Here is a 12,442-nt window from a genome sequence, read left to right as displayed (position 1 = left end):
GATGTGTGGGTTTCTGCGACGGGAGTCGTTAGATCAAACATGCGGAGATCAACGGCTGGGGTTGGAAGGCAGCATTACAAAGGCAAGTAAGGGCACAGTTGCGGATTTACAAGGTTTTATGTGTATTCAGGCCCGTAACAGGAAAGGGCTCAACTGAGGTTTTGAGCGAGAACACATGAAGTAAAGACGGAGGAGGGTAAGAGGGGTAAAGGGGAAGGTGAGGGCGACCACCACGAGAATTTCTTTGAGCGCGACCACAGGCAAAGTTGGCTTCCAGCTTTAGAGAATGTAGCAGAGCGAACACTGGTTCCTTCTGGGGATGAGATCCTCCCTGTGAGGTCTCAAGAACTGCAGACCAATGCCTTCATACAAAACCAACTTAAAAACATTGCCTAGTATCCATTGTGCATGGAGTCAAATTAAGTCTACACTAAAACCTGTAAAGAAAATGCTTACAATCATTAAGGCCTGAGGACCTTAAACAACCTAAATATTCAAAAACTGGCCAACTGATGGGCCACCAAAATTGCTGCGTTCATCATAGATCAACAAAACTGGATTAATTTGATCCTTTACCTCAAAAAGTTTAGGACATTTAAGCTTAATAGATAAATATGGATCAAATTTCATCTCCCTTCTGTGTATTTTCCTCCTTGGTCTTCTTCATGGGAGCTTCTGTACACTTGCTGAATAACCACTGTTGGTGTGTACTTATCTTTGTCACCTGTGGCCTGCAAAATAAATATGAATGGTGTACCAATATGTTCATGTGTGGAGGACATAGAGACATTATTTTCTCTTGAATCTTTGTTTGAACAATCTTCACCCAAGGAGGAGTTCCAAAACTGTGCATCCTCTTCCTTTGTCACATGACAAGTTGCCATTTCATTCTGTGTGGAAGTCATATGAGCAGGCATTAGAATATCAAGACTGAGATGATCAGTATCAACCTTAGGCATTGAATTATGGCCTGCCTCAGAGTTCAGGGGGCAACTTTGAGGGATTGTTTTTTGAGCAGACAGAGGAACAAAAGATGATGGGGAGCTTTCTTCTCTCTTATTGATCACTGGGATAGGAATGATAACGGACTGGCTAATTTGCAGATCTGCATAGCCATGTGAAGATGAGCTAGCTTCAGGCTCAGATTCTTCGAGGATGTAGGGATCTGCTGCTACTTGATTTTGCTGATCAACTTGTTGTTCTGCAGCTACAACAAGCTGGTAAACAGTCCCTTTGGATATTGCATTCTCATAAGTAGCCCTTGTTAGGAAAGGAGCACCTTCCAAAACATGGACCTCCTCGTCTTCTTCAGGCTACTCTTCTTCCATGACTGGATCCTACAAAAGGGTCTTGACCCCTTTATCTTCATTTGTAACTTTATTTCTTTGCAGAATCTGCAAATGCTCATGTGTTCCTCTACATGGATTTGGAGTTGGAAAAGAAATGGAACAATGAGCTCCTGCCTCCTTAGAATTCTGCTCAGCTTTTAGTTTGGAAACTTCAGAGGCCAAGAACTCAATCATCCTAGCTAATTCGTCAATCTCAGGCTCTGAGGATGATGAGGATTCACCTCCCTGACTTCTCCTCTCGGCATCACCTTCAAGTCTCTCTGCAGCAATGATGTTTGCTTCTACTTCAAAGGCTGCAGTTTGCATATCAGCCAAAGAAGTACATCTTCTTTCTCTTAACAGCAAGCAGAATTGAGAATCAAAAGCATTAGCATAAGTGAGCATAACAGAAGCAGGGGTAGGTCTTACTTCAACTGGCATTCTGTTGTACATATGATTGAATCTGATGTTAAATTCAGACAACAGCTCACCATCTTCTCTCTGCAAGTTCCCAAATTCATCATGATAAAAGAGCAGATCTTTATTATTCCCCTAGTGCTTCAGGAACACATCATCTAGGGCCTCAATGTTTGCAATAGACCTAGGGGGCAATTCTCTAAACCATTTTCTAGCTTCCCCATCTAGGCTTTGGACAAAAACCCTCATCTAGACATCCTCTTCATTGATATACAGGTTATCAGCATAGCCATAAAAGGTCTCTAAATGCTCTTCAGCTATTACTCCTTCTGCACCAGTAAACTTTGGCATAAATTCTTGATAATCTCCTGCTGGCATGGCATTCAAAGGGACAGGCAAGACCAGGGGTCCATACCTAGCAGCAACTATTTTTTCCTGTCTTTGTAAGGGCTTGCTGACCTGCCATGGCTAGGGTATACGAAAGGATACTGGTGGACTGAGTGGAATGAATCAATGAAAAGAATGCCAGAAACATAGGAATATGATGGACAACATGGATTCTTCTTTGAACTGAGGTCCGAAAGGGAAATGAATGACTAAGGAGCTAAATGAATCTCTGAAGGTGACTTTCACTTAACAAAGATACATGGGAATATCTAAGGCTTACTTGGTCCTGATGATCCTTTCTGCAATGTTTACTTCTGTTCAACAATCTTTTCAGGGCGAGGCACTGATTCAGCTGGTGGTTTCTGAAGATTTCTTCGAGTATGTCTCACAAACTGAGCCAGACTTCAATATGGAGTCACCAAATGATGGTCTTCCTCCAGTGGAGTCGCCAGATAGATTATTACAACTAGAAACTGTGTTCAAACCTTATTTGTCATCAAAGCTTGAAGCTGTGTCGTTCTCCCAGGGAAGTTGAGCTTCAATTCTCCTTTCCCCGACAACGACACCAATTAATGTTATCACCCCAAGAAACTCTCCTAGGTTGTATATCATAGATGCTCAGGAACATTACAAACTCAACAAAAATGTTGGAAAATGGTGGATGAATGAAAGAAATGCTGCATATTCAAGCCATAAAACCACTTTTACTATGCTTAACCCCAGACATGGGTGAACACCCCCAAACTACAAGGCTTTAGACCACCAATTACTCACAATTTAAGGAAAATGTGATGATGGAGAATACTGATCACACCAGTAGATGCATAGGACCCTGTGATGGCCAGATGCAACCAATTAAAAGGTTTGTAAATCTGTTTCCCAATACACAGACAGGATGATAGCTCTCTGCCATTAAAACAACAGAAACCTGCATACACATTCAATAATACTAACTAGATTCTAACACAGAGGTGGGATGACAGCCCCTCTAATGCTAAAACATCTACATCACATGAATAAATGCATAACAGGCACAACCCGGAACAAAGGAAAAGAAGTGGAAAGTGAGCAATTAACAACAAAAGAAGCTCACATTAGCTGAAAATGAAGACCAGACGCTGCAGGTATCACAGTAGTTACAGTCTCCAGAAGTTGAACCTTACATCAAAAATAACATTCATCCAACATCAACCCCTATTACAATCTGTCTTCTGGATATATATAGAGGTTTATTTCAAAGATATTTTGCCAGGTTATGCGTGGAGGGTCATAGCTGACCACCAACCACATTAATTCTCTGAAATGGGCCTCTGCTACGATTTGCTAGTTTTAATGAACAAATATGATCTTTTCTGATATTCTGATGTCCTTCTCGGGCAGCTGCAGTGAATAATGGATGAAATTCCGTGCATGATAAATGCTTTTAACTGCTCTTTCCTGTACTTTTCTTCCTTGGCCATGCTGCTTGTTAAATGCGGTTGTTGAGATATTAACTGTGCAGGTACAGGGTGGCTGATCGTTGTTGTCCCTCGGGAGCTCAAGACAGTCAACGGAGTTAAGATTTCATGGTGGAAGCATGAGCAGGCTGGGGATTATTTGATAAGGAGTATCGGGAGGGTATAGGATCGGGATAGACGAAGAGAACTATAGGAATAGATAACAGTCGTTAGATCCGATAGATAAATGGCGAGGAATAGCTCGGGGACGAATATCGCGAAGGCATGGAAGCAGACAAACGAGAACCGTCAAATCAAGGCGCGATGGATCCGACGGTCATCGCATGAAAAAGATGCGCAGACGATATTGGGCAAGGAAAGGCGGTTTTCCCCGCACCGCTTTTGGCGTCGGGCGATTTTCGTATGAGGGCGTGCAATCAAATAAAAATATGACACATGGTAGACAAAACCGCCGCCCCCCCAGGTTAACGTGCATGCAGGTTTCGGCAGTGGGAGGCGCCACTGCCGTCCGATCACATGACAGATAGTAGGATAGAGGGGAACATGCATGATGTTTAATGTGCGGGCGGAAAACGCAAAGACCGTTAGATCAGGTCGATCAACGATGGAGAACAAATGTGCGGGTTTCTGCGATGGGAGCCGTTAGATCAAACATGCAGAGATCAACGGTTGGGGTTGGAAGGTAGCATTACGAAGGCAAGTAAGGGCACAATTGCAGATTTACAAGGTTTTATGCGTATTCAGGCCCGTAACAGGAAAGGGCTCAACTGAGGTTTTGAGCGAGAACACACGAAGTAAAGACAGAGGAGGGTAAGAGGGGTAAAGGGGAAGGTGAGGGTGACCACCACGAGCATTTCTTTGACTGCGACTATCGGCAAAGTTTGCTTCCAGCTTTAGAGAATGTAGCAGAGCTAACAGGCACCGCCCTAGTATGGTGGGAAGGCAGGACACAAGCTGATTTGAAGAAGCATGGTAAAATTATTTCTGCCTAGAATGAATTTGATTCTGCAGTTAAAAAACAATTCTATCCACTAGCTTATATGTAGCAAGCCATGATGAGTTGGCAAACTCTTCGCCAATTGAAAGGGAAAAGTGTACAAAGTTACACCCAAGAATTTAGAAAAAGAGCTTTGATTCTAGGCATTTCTTTAGACTCACCTGAAACTTTGCTAAAGTATATAGGTGGTCTACATAGTTATTTGAGACATACCATTCTCATGTTTAATCCCACTAGCATAGATGAGGTGTCTGTTTAGGCTACACATCTAGAGGCTAGAGGCAAGAATGTGAACCTAGAAGTTGGGGGATCATCAAAACCCACTGCAAGCAAGAGCAAGGAAAAGAGAAAGCAAAAATGGAAAGAGAGGAAGACAAATGTTGTACAAAAGACCAAACCTTCGTGCACTCACTGCAAGAAGGATGGGCATGATGATGAACACAACTGGATTCTTCATTTGGAGCTGAAACCCAAGAAGTACGATGGAAAAAAGAAGAAGACTACTGCAACTATTTAGAAGGATTTGGGGTCAGACTCAAGGGATGAAACAACAATCACAACGACAGGTATAAAAGGTAAAAATTTTGAAGCATCTACTAGTAATTCTGCACAAACTACTGATAATGAAGAAAATGAGAGGAAAAGGCATGAGATTTTTCATATTAGAGTTATTTCCAAGCATAAAAATTGATACTTTGTTTGATAGTGGCTCACAAGTAAACTTAATTTATGAGGCAATTGTAAAGAAACTGGGATTACTAACCACACGTCACAAGAAGCCATATGCATTGGGTTGGTTATGTGATAAAGCAAAGCTAAAAGTGACTAGACAATGTAAACTTAGGTTTTCTTTTGGGTCAGCATTTGTAGATGAGGTTGAGTTAGATATTGTTCCCTTGGATATATGTGGAATTGTTTTAGGAAGTCCTTACTTGTATGATAGAAAAGCCATTTTCTATAGAGCTGAAATCATGTATCAACTCGTTAAATATGGAATCAAATATATTGTAAGAGCTCATAAACTCAAGAATAATTATACTCTCATAAACTCAGGGCAGATGAAAAGAATTGTAAATTCATGCAAACAATTTTTGCTGATGGTTGTAAAGGAAAAGAGACCTGATAAAACCAATGTATTTGAAGGCTGTAATGCTAGACAACAAGCTGATTTAGAAAAAGTTGTTTCAGAATATGATATGTTATTTCAAGAACCTACCCAAAAAGGAAATAGTACATGATATTAATTTGCAGCAAGATGCTCCATTGCCTAACATCGGAATGTACAGGTTGTCTGCTTTAGAGAATGCAGAAATCAAGAAGCAGGTATAGGAGTTGCTCAAGAAAGGGTTCATAAGACCTAGCACATCGACATGTGGGTCTCCAATTGTCTTGGTGAGAAAGAAAGATGGATCATGGAGAATGTGCATTAATTACCGAGCACTGAATAAGATAATGGTAATAAATTGTTATCCCCTTCCTCGCATAGATGATCTATTAGATCAGTTGAAAGAAGTTGTTTACTTTTCCAAGTTGGACTTGCATAGTGGCTACCATCAAGTCAGAGTTGCAGAGCATGATGCATGGAAGACTGCTTTCAAAACAAAGTAGGGATTGTATGAATGGTTGGTTATGCCTTTTGGCTTAACTAATGCTCCTGCTATTTTCATGAGAGTAATGAATGATGTACTCAGGCCTTTTATTGATGATTTTGTCATTGTATATCTAGATGACATTCTTGTATTTAGTAAAATATGGGAATAAAATTTGAAGCATGTAAAGCAGACTCTAAATGTTTTGAAAAGAGAAAATCTCTATGTTAAGCTATCAAAATGTGAATTTGGCAAAACATCTTTGAATTATTTGGGTCATATTGTAGGGGGTGGTGAATTGAAGATAGATCCCTCTAAGGTTGCAGTCACTGTAAACTGGCCTAAAACCAAATCTGCTACAGAAGTTAGAAGCTTCCTAGGAGCAGCACAGTATTGGAGAAAGTTTATTGCTAACTTTTCCTTGATTGCAGCTCCCTTACATGTTTTAACAGGATTGAATAAGGTGTTTCAGTGGGGAGGCAAACAACAGAAATCCTTAGACACCTTAAAAGAAAAGATTAGTACAACACCAGTACTAGCATTGCCCGATCTTCAAAGACCCTTTGAGATTGAAATGGATGCCAGTGACTATGCCATGGGAACAGTGTTGATGCAACACGGTAAACCCATACGTTATCATTATGAGACATTTAATTCTGCAGTAGTTAATTATCCCACATATGATAAATAATTGTATGCATTACTACATAGTGTGAAAAAGTGGAAACATTATCTAATGGGAAAAGAGACAGTTATACATACTGATCATCAACCACTTCAATATTTACACTCACAAACTAAGTTGTAGCAATAAAGACACTATAGGTGGATGGGTTTTCTACAATATTTTCATCTTGTCATCAGATATAAAAAGGGCATACATAATAAAGTTGCAGATATGTTGTCCAGACCAATCATAAATACATCTACTATACTTGAGCATAATTCAGTATTGCATGAAAGCTACATTGAATAGTATGTTCAATATATAGATTTCAAAGATGTATATGCAACTTTAAGTCATGGCAAACAAATAGAAGAATTGGATTATCATGTCAAGGACCAACTCCTGTATCATTTTGGAAAGTTATGCATTCCTCAAACCGAAAGAGTAAAGATAATTCGAGAAGCACAAACTTCTCTAATATCAGTTCACTTTGGTGTAAGTAAAACAGTTGCACAGCTGCAAAGATTTTGTTATTAGGCAAAAATGAATGAGACAATTTCTAGATATATAAGAGGGTGTACCATGTGTGCTAAAAGAAAGCCCAACAATAGAAAACTAGGCTTGTACACTCCACTACCGGTTCCTTCTCATCCTTGGGAAAGTATTTCCATGGACTTTGTTGGGGGACTGCCTAAATCTAGAAAAGGTCATGACTATTTATATGTTATTGTGGATATGTTCAACAAAATGTGTATTTTAATACCTTGTAACAAACAGATTACAGCTGAACAAACAACAAAGTTGTTCTTTCAGTATGTATGGGTTCATTTTGGATTACCCACTTCCATTGTTTTTAATCATGATTCCTGATTTATTGGGAAGTTTTGGTCAAGTCTGTGGGAATTGATGGACACCCGATTGAAGAAGAGCACAACCTTTCATCCACAAAGAGATGGCCAAACAAAGGTGGTCAAGAGGATAGTGATCCAGTTGCTTAGAGGATATTGCAACAAGCATCCCAAGCTTTGGGATGAACATTTGTGTTATGTGCAACATGCTTACAACTGGGCTAAACATTCTTCTACACAAAGATCTCCTTTTGAGACTTGTTTTGGTTTCATACCAAGGTCTCCCTTGGATTTTGTCTTTGGTAAAGACATAGCGGTTAATGGACACAATGATGTGGACAAGGAAACCAAGTTCATTGAACAAATCCATGAGATTCACCAGGCAATACAGGAACAACTGGAAAAGAGCTAAGCCAAGTACAAGGAAAGGCATGATAAGCATCAGATTGAGCATAGTTTCCAAGTTGGTGATCAAGTTTGGTTGTATATCGGCAAAGACAAAATGTAAGGTGAAGGTAAGAAGCTGAAGCCGATAAGGTATGGACCTTTCAAGATACTTGAGAAAATCGGTGAGAATGCTTTTCGCGTTGATTTGCCAGCTTGCATGCACATCTATTCAGTAGTTAATGCATAAAGCTTGAGACTGTTTGAACCTTCATTGATTGAATATCCCGAAGAGCAGAGTCAATTGCCTTCTATTGATGATCTATTGCCTGAATATCTCAATGAATTGCAGGAAGATACAGTTCTAGACAGGAAGGTAAGAACTACACACAAAGGGGATGTTGAGTACCTCAGGATTGGGCTCAAAGGTTCAAAACCAAGCAGTGCAAGATGGATAGAATTTGGGCAAGCGAGGAATCTATATCCTCACTTGATTGATGCTTAAAAACCAACTTTTGGTGGTCCAAAATCTTTTTCAGTGGGAAGGTCGTGATCCAAATTGGATCCTAGAACACTCTCTAAGTTTTCATGAACTCTTTAAAAATCATGCCAAGGATTAAAAGTCTTATAAAGATCAAGCTTATCAGAGATATCCTCGTAACAGTTGCAATTTGTGATCAGCGTGGAGCAACGAGGACTGTTGGTCAAGCGCGCAGACTGTCGGCCCATGGTAACGCGCTATCGCAAATTAGCAAATCCAGAGGCCATTTCGAGAAACGGGGGTAGTTTCTAATATGCGATTAGCGACAAGTCGCTAATCACATATCGCAGGGCAAACCCCTCAAAGAAGGAAAGGCCGCAAGCACCCGGACCCAAAAAATTATAAAATGCAATGGATATCGTTTCGATTCCATGGAAGCGGGATTCCACAAAACCGGCAAGAATATCAGAGGGGCTTCGAGCGGTAAGCGGTTTCAACCGAGTTCCGCCTGATGCCATACAGTGAGTGCCACGCGTCCGGCGGAAGAGAGAGAAAACCGTTCACATCGGACGGGTAAACATCATGCTACTTAGCCGCCCGATATGAATGATGACCGTAGGATCTGGGGCCCCCAGATCAACGGCGGAGATGCTTTCGAATGGATGACCGGATTTGATGGGGTCAACAGGTAGAGTTGTATAGGATTTGAAGTCCGATATGGACAATGCGTTGGTGGAAGGTCGTGTTTCACGGGTATTCTTGGAGTTAATGGAAAAATGATCGTTTCAAATATGTCCAAGAGAACTGACACTCATCTGTTATGAAATAGGTGGCCACCTGCCTGTAAGGTGTTATATAGTGACTGATTATGCAGGATAGAAGGATTCAAATTGACAGAGGCAGAGGAACCGGAAAGCCGGGAAGCGAAAACAAATAACCAAGAAGGAGATTAGCTTAAAAGCCACCAACTGACAGAGAAAGGAGTAAAAGAGAAGTAGGCAGTAAGTAGAAAGCAGAGATAAGAAGCCGAGCTGACTTACAGAAGCAAAGGTAGCATCGAGCCAGAGTTAGGACAGAGACAGAGAGAGTCAGATAGTTTGTGTACTCCAGAGAAGGCTTGAGAGGTTCAAGCGCACTCCCCTGTAATGCCTGTCATGTATGAGTCTCATATTGGGTTCATACTACAGTGACCAATAGAGGTCGAGAGTCAGTAAGGAGAGTTTGTGTAATCCAGAGACTTGGGGGATCCAAGTACAGTCTTGTTGATTTATATCTGTTGTGTGAGACTCAAATTGAGCTCGATGTTGTAAAAACTCTGCTTGAAAACATAATAGAGAGGCCACCAATGAAGGTTGGACCAGGAGACGTAGCCCAGGAGTATTGGGTGAACTCCTTATTAAACTTGTTGTTTTTATATGTGTTTCCTGTTATGTTTTCTTTAATTGCTTCATTGCCTGTGTATTTCACAATGTTATCGATTCGTTGCATAAAATAACATAGGCACATCCATGCACATGAGTCTGTAATACCTTATTGTTTGTCTAAGATCAATTACGTATCATGGGGTCGCATATGAGTGCACAACAACATCCATGCTTCTAAATACCCATGCATGGGAAGCCTACAAACTAGTAATGAGCTGCGGGAGTTCTTCATAGTTCCAGATCTGACTCTGGATACGTGCCATCAGCTTAACCGCTCAGGGCTTCATCATCTTGGGTGAGTGTAACGAGGCTCCCTTGTATTTCATTGTCCATGTTTGCATGTGGTCAACAACAGTATGCAAATTTGACAAGATATGTGCTCTCCTAACACATCGTTGTTGCCAACCGTTGAGAGGGACAACTGCGTTATGCACAGTACCAAATATGGAGTACAATGCATGCATGACTGTCTCAAGGGACGATACTTCATCCATTATTGCCTTCTTCAACTCGGCTCAGGCGGATGATGTAACCAGTTCTCCTCCCTGCTAGGCCGTCTGTAACTCCTTAGTCATTGGTTTGTTCTCTGCTATCAAGAAGCAAACACTCGAGCTAGTGGATACGACATATGCTCTGGTAGCATCGACCAATGCTGTTGGATGTTTGTGCACGTCAGATATGATCACTCGTTCCTCAAAGTGCGCAGGAGATGTGTGGTCATCCGGAGTAGACACTCTACGTGATTACACAACTCTATGTTGCGACTCATCAAATGATATGTTTGGCATCTCTTCTTCTGGATTATCTCCAAGGATCTCAGTATCTCCTTGGTCACTTGGGACTTGCTTTGCTTCCAAAACCGATGAAGCTGGTGGGTCGACCCCTTGGTGGTAAGACATTTGGTCGATGTCTTGCTATAACTTTGGTTGCTCCATCTCTGTATCCATCTGCTCAAGCGCTCGTTCAATCTCTTTAGCGAATTCCTGTTCCTGCGATTACTCACCCTGCCTACTTGGTGCCAATTGTGCGGATGAGTTGACTACCTGTACGGGCGTAGTTTCATCTGTTTGTACATGTTGTGCCCCCCACTGTATCTGTCCTTCTTGTGCTTTCTTCTCATGTCTGCGCAACTCCTGTTCCTTCCAGAGTTGCTCCTTCAACTCATGCAACTCCTTCATTGTTTCCTCCATCCTTTGTTTTTTTGTCTGGCTTTGCGCGTTCCTCATGTTGTGTTATTGCCTCTTCGCCTCTATTGCCAAAGTTGCTTTCTGCACAAGTGGGCCTGCTCTGAACTTGCAGCTTTGTTCTGCCTCCGCGTTGTCAACAATATTTCTCTTGCCTTTGTCGCGCGCCGATATGTTTACCTCTACTGTTGGTGCTCTCCTGGATGCTGCTTCACACTGCTTTGCTAACCATTCCACAACGATGTCGACCAGTTCATTGGGCCTGGAGAAGTTGTGACAATATTTCCATGGGTCTTCCTCAGCCCAATGACACGCTCCATGGATCCACGAAAACTGTACTCTTGCGCAATGATCCTTAACAAAACAATGCGGGTCATATGAATTATAGCTTCAGGTGTCGAAAGGATATTTCTTGAACTCTTTTGTTTTGACATCCACGTGATTGAGATTTTGTATCTCGTACAACCTAATCCGCAACGGAAGAGTGGGCCAAGGTGCCTTCTTCTTTAGGTGCAGCCTAGCTGATAGTCTTGTCGATATGTGGTATGATACTTCTTGCATGACAAGCTTGTCCATGGCAAACTTCAGCAAAATGTACGAAGGCTTCTTTGCATTGTACATTCGTATGAAGGTGCTAGACGGTGAGGCATACCAATATGCTATGTCAATTAGTGCCTCCATCACTTCCTTCGACATGTAAAGCGGATCCTGCTCAAATATCATCTTATACACCGGGGTGAGAAAATGATCTAACAACTGTGTGATGACGCTTAGGAAGCTGCATTTGGAAAATAGTTTATAATAAGTATTGATAGATGTTTCTGCTGATTTCCATGCCCACTTCAAGCCTAGGAACTCCTAACGAGCACAGATTTCATCCAAGATGTATACGAACATGTAGATTTCTGCTTGCTGATCTTTGGGCGACTGTCAAGCTCCTGTTACCTGTTCCTTCAGCTTGTGAGCCAACATGTCGGACCAGTTGCATGCTTTTCCTTCACTGTCTAGTTGGTCCAACGCGATCACCCAACTCTGCGGGAAGGTCTTCGTGCTCTCTTGGCCATACAAGCGACATGTGAAGATGACCAAGTACTGATATACCTTCTGCAGTATCTTTGTCTTGTAAATCTGGTTGGGTGTCATCTTAAATTTGGCTAGCTCCTTCACCCAGTTTTTCAAGATATACCTGAAGTTGGCATTGTTTTTGGGTATGCTAAAGGGTGTCTCCATGGTTATCACTGGCTTCAAAAAGTGGTACATATGCTGATAATCCTGTGCC

The sequence above is a fragment of the Pinus tabuliformis genome, chromosome 6, assembly GCF_031772625.1.
Source record: "Pinus tabuliformis cultivar Carrire ecotype Pingquan chromosome 6, CPIR1, whole genome shotgun sequence".
In the NCBI taxonomy this organism is placed as follows: Eukaryota; Viridiplantae; Streptophyta; class Pinopsida; order Pinales; family Pinaceae; genus Pinus; species Pinus tabuliformis.
The sequence above is the reverse complement of the archived record's forward strand: the minus strand, read 5'-3'. Positions refer to the sequence as shown.